Source organism: Lipophrys pholis (assembly GCF_963383615.2).
Source record: "Lipophrys pholis genome assembly, chromosome: 9".
Lineage (NCBI taxonomy): Eukaryota > Metazoa > Chordata > Actinopteri > Blenniiformes > Blenniidae > Lipophrys > Lipophrys pholis.
Window position 1 is genome coordinate 31104190 of NC_137639.1, and position 11203 is coordinate 31115392.

Genomic DNA, 11203 nt, shown 5'->3' on the forward strand with positions numbered 1-11203 from the left:
CTAACTACACTCCCCATCCCCCTTCTTCACTTAGCCAATCACATGCAGATTTTATTTCATTTTGTTTTCAATTAAAAAATGTTTTCTCTCGTTTTTTCTATGAGTAACTAGTTCTGCACCGTTTGGGAGCACAGCCACAAAAAGCACATCCAAAATGTGCGGAAAGTTCAGGAATAGGTTGCTACAACTTCTATTAACGATTCCTCTGACTGTTTCCGAATAAATCCCCCGAAAAACTGCGGAATTCGGAAAAAGTGAAGACCTTTGCTTCGACGAAAACGAAGAAAGTTTCGAAGCGTACTTGGAAAGGTTGGAACAATTCTTTTTAGCAAATGGACTGACGTTTGGTGATGACAAGGCAAAAGCTGTGTTTCTGACAGTTGTGGGCAGGAAGAACCACACCCTGCTAATGGATTTGTGCGCACCGTCAAAGCCAGCTGAAAAACAGCTGAAGGAGTTGATTGAGTTGCTGCAAACACACTTTGTGCCAAAAACCAATTTCATTGCTGAAAGATACAAGTTCAACTCCCGGAATCAGTGAGGAGAAGAAGAGTCCATTGGTGAATACATGGTCAGTTTAAGAAAGTCAGCAGCAACTTGCAAATTTGGGGCATTTCATAATCTCAGGGTGAACCAAGGAGACTGTGCTTATTTTCAACATAGTGTGACATACTTGGGCCATGTCATTGATGCTGATGGAACTCACCCAATGCAGGATAAGTGTGATGCTATTGCAAAGGCAGCCTGTCCCACTAATAAGACTGAACTTAAGTCTTTCCTCTCCCTTCTGAGTTATTATGCCAAGTTCATACCCCATCTGTCTACCCTGATAGTGTAACCATGCACAACCACACTTTACTGCCGGTGGCTGGCTGGCTCAACTACTCCTCGACTCTGCGTTGTGTTATTTTATAGAATGAGACGGGAGGCTGGAACTGTCTTTGTGTCGTCGTTTATTGCCTGGATATGAAAGAACAAATGCTGGTCAGGTTCACGGCTCGCAATGGCGTTTACACACAGCACGCTCGTGCACGCCTCCGGTGAACTGACAATGCTTATATTATACCACACCATGCCACACAATAATACTGAACATATGTACCTGGATATGAAAGAACAAATGCTGGTCAGGTTCACGGCTCGCAATGGCGTTTACACACAGCACGCTACAACAGAAATACAACATTCATTACCGGAGGCTAACAAGCTAGCCACAGAGTGAATTAAACACAGATACACATTTAAACTCGTGAGACACACATCAAACACATGAAAAGCAACACTCCGGTAATATACAATACACACACGATTACATAATGAACAAGAATGAACATGAATATAAAGTATTTCTACGCTGTGCTGTGCGCAACAACCCACCTTGTGCACGCCTCCGGTGAACTGACAATGCTGGCCTCTTGGCAGCAGCATATACACACACTTCCTAAGGGAGGCGCTATAGAGCCATTTAATTATTTAGTGAACCCAATTCATAACAAGTGGAATTAAACAACACATAACCCTTGTTACATTCCCCCCTGCCAAATTCCACTTGCACTCCAAAAATCAAAGAAAAGAAAAAAATATAAACATATCTTTTCTTGACCAGCAAAATATCCCAGGTACAAACAACCCAAGGAACCATAACAGTTCAAGCCACACACAAAAATACATATCTCATCAATCAATTACTGATCTGTTTCCCACGGATGAGGGCACATACACAAAATCACAGTCACCATAACCCAGTACAATACTACTCAATAAATGAGTTAGTGCGAGAAGGAGTTGGCCGGACCCCGTCAACACACACAGGGAAAAAAAAATATGCCGTTATACATATCCATAAACATAGTGACTATAATTTACCTCAATTCAGGGAATAAAATCACAGATACAATAAAACTTATCTCTCGTTGATAACACATTAAGTAAAAACAAAAGCATTACAAACTTTTTATTTACAGGTAACATCGCAAAATGAAAACAACTCATAGACAGACTTATGAGCCCATCGCTGTCCTCTGGTGCATCATCTCAATAAGTCTTGTAACTGGCTTCAGCAGTCTACCTGCTCTGGACACCGCACGGCTCCCAACTTCAACATCTGTAATAGCCTGCTCTGCATTGTGCTCTGCCAACACAGGCATGTCTAGAGCCTGTGTACCTGACACGGAGTCAAGTGCCTTGCCAGATGTAGCCAAGCTCAGGTCAGCATCCATACCAACATCATTCACTACCAAAGCCTCTGTTGTGGGAGGCTCAAACTGTGAGGAACCATGACCTGACTGGCTGACAATCGACCCAGACAAACTGATGCCAGCAGATGGTACAGACGCCACGTCAGACCGCTCAACAACCCCCAGACTCTCAGATGGCAGGACCGACACCCATTCTCTGGTCCTATAGTCTGCAGACTCCACAGAGACATCTGCAGCTAACTCTCTCTCATCACTAAGATCTACTGAGCTCGACATGGTGGACATTTGCATCTCGTCCTGTGGAGTAGCCTCATGCAAGGGAAGAAAGTTCACTGGCATTATCAGATTGCGGTGTACGACCTTTTCCTGACCAGTTGTGGCATGCTGGATCTTAAAAGTGTGACTGTCATCATTCTTTCTGACCACAACATAGATCGCATTCTCCCAACGGTCAGCAAGCTTTCTCTTACCACGCTCCCCTTTGTTAGCCAGTAACACACGGTCACCCACTTCCACTGGGGCACCACGTACCCTTCGGTTGTACAGATCAGCGTGACGCTGCAGTTGTTTGCATGCTGTCGACTGTGCGACATCCATGGCCTCTTTAAGGTCTTTTCTCAGTGACAGAACGTAGCGGTCGTAGTCTCCCATTTCTGGGTTGTCAATGACTGAACTGAAAATAACGTCATTCGGAAGTCTTGGCACCCGCCCAAACATCAGCAGAAATGGTGCATAGCCCGTTGTTTCGTGAACTGTACAGTTGTAAGCAAATGTGAGCGATTTCAAGGCCTCCGGCCACTTGTGCTTCACTCGCGGTGGCAGCGCACGGATCATATTCCCCAAGGTCCTGTTCATCCTCTCACAGGAGCCATTTCCCATCGGGTGGTAGGGGGTCGTATGGGACTTTTGGACACCAGCCACAGCCAGTAGCTCAGCAATCAGAGCACTCTCAAAATTGGCTCCCTGATCAGAATGCAGACGCTTGGGGAAACCATAAATACAAAAATAGTTATGCCACAGCTGGTGCGCAACTGCCTTTGCGGACTGGTTGGGACACAAGAAAGCGTGAGCCATCTTTGTGAAGTGGTCTGTGACAACAAGTACATCCAGAGACTTGTTAGCCGAATCCTCAGCCGTCCAGAAATCGATGCAGACCAGTTCAAGCGGTTCAGATGTTCTGATATTTTCCAAAGGTGCTCTCGCTTCAGGCTCTGGTGACTTGCTCACTACACAGCGTCTGCAACACCTCACATACTCTGTCATGTCCTTACTCAAACCCAACCAATGAAATCTCTGCCGTGCCAGATACAGTGTTCGAAGTTGCCCCTGGTGGCCGGATTCATCATGGACACCTTTCAGCACCCTGGGGCGCAGTGAAGATGGAACAATGTACAGGTAAGATTTGTTTTTCGTCACAGGGTTCTTTGAGACCCGATACAACACACCATCCTTCAATGTTAACTTATCCCAACCTTTTAGAAGCTTGACAGCCTCAGCGGGTTCTTTAGCACGTTCTCGTCTCGATGGTCTTCGCCCCCTCTCCACAAAGAAGATCACTCTGCTCAATACTCTGTCACCCTGCTGTTTATCCACCAACGTGTCACGTGACAACACCTCTGATCCAACTCGTTCTGAAGCCAACACAATCTGTGAAAACTGTGGCAATAAGAGCGCATGGGGACTCACACTGGAGCCAGGCTGGTTGTGTGCACGGAAAACAGCGGCGACCTCTTGTGATGACAGTGATCCACCTTGCACAACTACAGCACATTGAGACACAACCGGCTGACCACACTCCAAAGGTTTGTCAACTGGGTGTACAGACCAGCGGAATGCCTCCTGTACACCATGTGGGCACACTGCCGCAGCTTCAGCTAACATATCCTGATAAGGCACCCTTGTCAATCGATGAAATGTGCTCGGCTGTACAAACGGTTCCCTGCTCAAAGCATCAGCAACCACGTTTTTGGGACCAGGAATGTATTTAATGTCAATCTGAAAGGGTGCAAGCTTAGCAATCCATCTCTGCTCACAGGCATCCAACCGTGGTTTAGACAGGATGTAAGTTAATGGATTGTTATCTGTCCAAACTGTGAACCGCTGACCTCTCAACCAATGATGGAATTTGTCACACACTGCCCATTTCAACGCAAAAAACTCCAACCTATGTGCAGGATATCTGGACTGTGCGTGATTCAGGGACTTACTTGCAAAGGCAATTGGTCTAGCAGTTGACCCATCGACAGGAACCTGCGATAGCACAGCACCAAGACCATTCGTAGAAGCATCCACTGACAGTAGAAAAGCATCATTGAAGCTTGGGTGAGCCAAAAGAACCTGATCTAACAGGGCTTGCTTCAGCTGCTGAAAAGCCTGTCTGCATTCATCTGTCCAGTCATCAGCACTCAGCTTCCTCTGCACTGTCTTTTTTCTTCCCTTGCCCCGTGGACCGGTCGTGCCTGACGTAAGCCCAAACAGTGGTTTGGCTATTGAAGAACAGTTTTCTATGAACTGCTGGTAAAACACCACCATTCCAAGGAATGAACGAATCTTTCGTGGACATGGAATGTTGGCGTCTTGCGCCATCAGATCTGCCTCTGTCAAGGATGTGATGGCAGAAATCTTATCAGGATCAGACCCAATGCCATCAGCACTGACAACGTGTCCCAGAAATCTCACTGACCTCCGCAGGAAATGGCACTTCTTCGGGGCAAGTTTGAGGTTGTGCGCCTTGAGTCTCTGAAAGACCATCTCTAACCGTTCCAATGCCAGATCTTCGGTGGGCGCAAAAACCAGGACGTCATCAAGATAACACAACAAACTAAAGAAGTTTTGGTCACCAAAAATGCTCAGCATCATTCTCATGAACGTTGCAGGACTGTTACACAACCCTTGAGGCATCCGATTGTATTCATACAATCCAAATGGTGATGTGAAAGCTGTAAACTTCTTGTCTGCCTCATGTACTTCAACATTATAGTATCCCGACGTGAGATCCATTGTTGAGAAAAATGCGTTACCACCCAAAGCAGCCAGAGCATCTGCTGGATGAGGAAGAGGGTGAGCATCCTTGATTGTTCGTGCATTGAGCCAGCGAAAATCATTACAAACCCTCATGTCACCTGACTTCTTCCAAACTAATACCAAGGGTGATGCAAACTCACTACTGGATTTTCTGATGATTTCTCGTTCCTCCATCTCGTCCAGCACCTGTCTCAGTTTTTCATACTGGTTAGGTGGCACGCGTCGGCATGGTAAGCAAAATGGTTTCTCATCTACAACTCGAATCCGGTGAACACAATCTGTAGCTTTTCCACAGTCCAACTTGTCCCTGGAGAAGATGGACTGGTACTCGGCTACAAGATTGATTAGTCTCTGTTTGGTAGAAGGTGTCACTTCACAAGAATCAACATCCACATCAGACAAGCCTAAATTGTGAAGCACTGAACTCAAAGGGTCAGTCTGGGCACATGGCTCCTTTGGCACGGGATGATCAGGCAGAGTGGAAGTGTCTGAGACTAAGCTGTGATTCTCATCGCAACAAACTGGAGTGATAATCGGCAACTGAACATTCTGCTGTATGCTGGATTGCGGGTCACTGGCGGCTTTAGGAGAGCTAAAAGTTTCCACTTCTTCACATTGAAACACATCAGCCAACTTAGCATTACGCCTCAGAGTGACTGGCCTTTCGGAAGGATTTATCACTTTCATTGGGAGCCAGCCATCATTCCGCAGGAAAGACACAGTTCTTCCAATCATGACTGTTCTAGGTCTTGATCTTGCCCTTGTAGGCTCCATCACAACTGTGCTGCCCGCCAAATCGTCATTCCATTGTTGCAATTTTCCCCAGACCAGATGTTCAGTCATGGGCTCCAATGTAACAGCTCTCTTTAACTTTATAGTCCCGACTCTGTCCTGAACAGCCTCTGTTTGCCCTGATGTCTCTTCCACCCCGGCCATCAAACTCAACAGCTTATTCTGACCAACACATCTGTCATCACATGAGGAGGGGCTGCTGTTACCCTTCATGTTGCGAACCAGGTGTCTGAGCAAATTGCTACCAATGATGAGGTCCTCGCCCTGACCGTCAACAACCAAGGTGGGAACCACCACCTTACAATCATAGAGCTCCATGTCCAGGTTACACACACCAAGTGGTATTGTCTTTGAGCCCCCACATCCAATCAGAACAATGTCAGTGGGCTCTAAGGTAGGTACCTCCAACACTGCATCTTTCAACAACTGAGACATAAGACTGAAGCTCAGGGTACAGGCCATAGACCCACTATCGAGCATAGCTCTGACTGACACCTTACCACCCAGTGTTACACTCTCATAGAACAACTCATCATGTTGTTTCAGTCTCTGAATGTTCTGAAAAATAGGTCTGCACCCACGTTCTCTCTGTTCACATACACTCTGGTAGACAGACTCCGCATCAATATCTTCAACAATCATAGAGGGGTCACACTCAGGCCTAACACTTGCCCCCATCACATGCAGGCCAACTAGTTTCCCTCAGGCTGAGTGGCAGGTTCAAAACCCCTGGGTTTGGCAGTAACAGCTCTGGGACACTCTGCACGTGTATGACCAGCAGCGTAGCAGACAAAGCACAGGCGATTGTTCCTACAATGGTACTGAGTAGTGTGCCCACCTTCACCGCAAACGTCACAGGGTGCAGGAGGTCTGACTCTAGCTGCCTGACTTTGACGAGCCTGCCCATCATCTCTGGCGATAAGTCCAGACCGTCTCGGTTGCTGCTCCAAAACACGCTCCAGCATATTGATGAGGCGCTCCAAGCGAACAGAGGACTCCTCTGCAAGCTCTCCTGGACGTGCCGCTGGAAAAGACACTGGGGGCTTCAGAACAATGTCCTTAGCAGATGTCACATGATGCTCACAAGCATTCACTTCCTGGTGTTGACAAGTCACTGCAGTGAACACTCTCGATGGTGGTGTCTGTTTTAAGTCTCTACTGTGTTCAACAAGCTTTTCATACACATCAGCAACTGTCCACTGTTTCATTGGTTTACACTTGAATATGAGGGAGAGCTCAGGATCAGGGCAATGACGTATGAACATTGAAACCAGGTCTTGAGACAGGTTGTCAAACATCTTATTTTGTCTCTTAAGACAGTCTTCGGTCACCTCCATAGCTCTATTAAGTCTCAGCCAATAGTCAAAAGGACTTTCACCTGTGCTGGGCAATGTGGCATAAAAGTCAGCCAGTGGTATGCTAGAAGAAACTGTGTCACTAAAGTGCTGCTTTAGTATCTCAAAGATGGGGTCTGGACCTGCAGATAGAGACACAGATGGCTGGCTACGTATACCCACCCTAACCACCTCACGTGCCTTCCCCACGAGTTTACCTAAAACCTCTTCAGCCTGTTCTGCTACAGGAATCCCCCTCTTCTTGATGTATGCCATCATCACCGTTTCCCACTCTTGAACTGTGAGCGTGTCATGACCGTCGCCTTTAAAACTCACAGGCTCCCTGACCTCCGACCTTACAATCACATTCAAGAGGGAAGAATCATTCATTGCATTGCCCACTGACCCACCCATTACAGGCCCTGTCCCACAGCCTAGGCGAGACTCAATGCAAGAGGCTATGCTCTCCCCGATGGAGAGCCCAATATGTGATGCTATGCCGGTTAGAAAATTCTCAGTTTCGTTGCCATTCTCCGGCCTTTGAGTATTGGCCTCACCTCCATCGCCATCATCACTCACCATATACGCCTGTCCAGGAACGGGAGTAGATGCCGTAGGGGCAAACAAAACCCTTGCTCTGCCCCTCCCCAGTGAAGGTATAGGAGTGAGATTTACAGAACCCCTTCCCCGACCAAAAACATTTTTGTTCTCCATATCTCGATCATTGAGTAAACAAACACACCCCGTAAAAAAAAGATCATAAAATGCGATGAGTCACTGAATTACTTAAACAACAAGAAACCAAACTACTTCAACGGCAATTGAAACCACACATTCAATAGACTTTCCCTTTCTTTTTTTTTTTTTTTCCCCAGAAAAAGAAAAAAAAGATATATATCTCAGGTTCAGTATGTCAGATAAAATGTCCAGTCTAACAAGAGTATACTTATTAATTCAATGAGATCACTCCTGATTAACCCAATTAATAACTTAATCACTTTTCTTTTTGCAATCCAGAATTAAAGTGAAACACACTTGATTTTAATGACACCACTGCCACCTTCTGGACAATGTATATACGGCACCCAGGCTACTAATTACCGCAAACTTTCCTGCACGGAGGGGGCTCCGTGGTGTGCGCCGCTCCCTTCACAGCCAATGTCCTCAGACCAGCTGTGGCGACGATGACCAATCTGAAGCAGAAGTTCACTCTGCGCAGATTTCCCGCCTTGCGCTGTAGCCACGTCACAGCTGCTTCCTCCTCCCAGGAATTAGATGGCTCCCCTCACACCGCGGTTACGTAGAAGCACGGGTCACGGCACCAATGTAACCATGCACAACCACACTTTACTGCCGGTGGCTGGCTGGCCCAACTACTCCTCGACTCTGCGTTGTGTTATTTTATAGAATGAGACGGGAGGCTGGAACTGTCTTTGTGTCGTCGTTTATTGCCTGGATATGAAAGAACAAATGCTGGTCAGGTTCACGGCTCGCAATGGCGTTTACACACAGCACGCTCGTGCACGCCTCCGGTGAACTGACAATGCTTATTTTATACCACACCATGCCACACAATAATACTGAACATATGTACCTGGATATGAAAGAACAAATGCTGGTCAGGTTCACGGCTCGCAATGGCGTTTACACACAGCACGCTACAACAGAAATACAACATTCATTACCGGAGGCTAACAAGCTAGCCACAGAGTGAATTAAACACAGATACACATTTAAACTCGTGAGACACACATCAAACACATGAAAAGCAACACTCCGGTAATATACAATACACACACGATTACATAATGAACAAGAATGAACATGAATATAAAGTATTTCTACGCTGTGCTGTGCGCAACAACCCACCTCGTGCACGCCTCCGGTGAACTGACAATGCTGGCCTCTTGGCAGCAGCATATACACACACTTCCTAAGGGAGGCGCTATAGAGCCATTTAATTATTTAGTGAACCCAATTCATAACAAGTGGAATTAAACAACACATAACCCTTGTTACAATAGCACCTAAGACCGGTCTACTGCAGAAAGATGTTCAGTGGGAGACGTCAGCATCATGCCAAAAGGCATTTGAAGAGGCTTAGAAACAGCTTCTTTCAAATCATGTCCTTGTACACTACAACCCGGACCTGCCCCTCATACTGGCTTGTGATGCTTCACCAGCAGGAGGAGATCTCACACAAGTTGCCTGATGGAAGTGAAAAACCAATAGCATTTGCTTCGCGGATGCTTCCCAAAGCTGAAAAGAACTACGCTCGGATTGAAAAAGAAGCGTTAGGCCTAGTTTTTGGTGTGGTTAAATTTCATGAGTATTTGTTTGGTCGTAAGTTTACTCTGATAACAGACCACAAGCCACTACTGAAGATTTTAGGTCCAAAAACAGGAGTGCCATCGTTAGCTGCAGCGAGGATGCAGAGGTGGTCCCTGATTTTAGCTGCTTACACTTATGACATCCAGTACAAGTCATCTGAGCAGCATGGAAATGCGGATGCCTTATCGAGGTTACCGATATCAGATGACAATTTTCCAAAAATCAAACCCCATGTTCAGAGTGTCCTATGTAGACAGTTTGCCGTTAACAGCAAAAGATATTGCTCAAGAAACTGAGTGGGATCCTTCACTGGTTAAAGTGAAGCACTATGTGATGTCTGGACGGCCAGAAGATGTTCCAGATGAGGCGAAGCAACCGTATGTGAAAAGAACCGTATGTGGCCTCACTGTTGAGGATGGTTGTGTGCACTGGGGTTTCCGAGTGGTCATTCCAGAGAAGATCCAAAACCGGTTCTTATCGGAGTTACACCACAGCCATTGGGGTATGGTAAAGATGAAGTCTCTTGTCAGAAGCTGATTTTGGTGGCCTACACTTGATGAGGACATTGAAAGTGAGGTGAATCTGTGTGACATTTGTAAACAACAGCGTAGCCTGCCTGCCACTGCTCCTGTGCATGCATGGAAATCAGCTTCTGGGCCATGGGAGAGAATTCACCTTGATTTTGCTGAAAGTAAACAACAAATGTTTCTTGTGGTGATGGACGCATACGCTCGTTGGCCTGAAATTATAAATATGCACGCTACGACTACCAGCAAGACTATTGAAGTTTTGAGGACTCTATTTGCAGCATATGGGTTGCCTAAAGAGGTGGTGACAGACAATGGACCTCAATTTACGTCCAGCGAATTTGAGACATTTCTGCAGTTAAATGCTGTTAAACACATAAAAACTCCCAGTTATCATCCTGCCTCAAATGGATTGGCTGAAAGATTGGTTCAAAACTTCAAGAGGTCGTTGGCCCAGAGCAGAGCAGTAGGTGGCATGTCATTGCTGCACTGTATTGCCAATTTCTTGTTTAGTTACAGGAATATGCCACATGCAGCCACCAAGCAAACACCAGCAGCACTGTCACTGGGATCTCAGTCGGCCCGCACAGAGAGTGTTCCGACCAAGTCGGGTTCCAGAAAGAAGCTCAGATCTTTCTCTGTAGGTCAGGCGGTGCTGGTAAAAAAAACTACAGGGGAGGAGAGAAGTGGTTGGATGGTGTGAAAGCTGAGGTTTTGGGTCCTGTAACATATTTGGTGTCTGTAAATGGAGCGCATGTGAAACGACATGTGAAAATCAGATGCTGGATGCAAAGAAAAGGAAGGAATCACTTGAACAGACTGTGGCTGCCCCTGAAGGAGACTGGGAGGACTACGTCGATCCTGATGACGATGTAAAGGAGACTGGTGTCTGTGAGCGGAACCATGATGATCACCAGAGCTCAGTGGAGCCCGATGGAGCTCGGAATGAACCTTCACATTCAGGAGGCATGGAGCGGCCTAAAAGAAATGTGCGCCC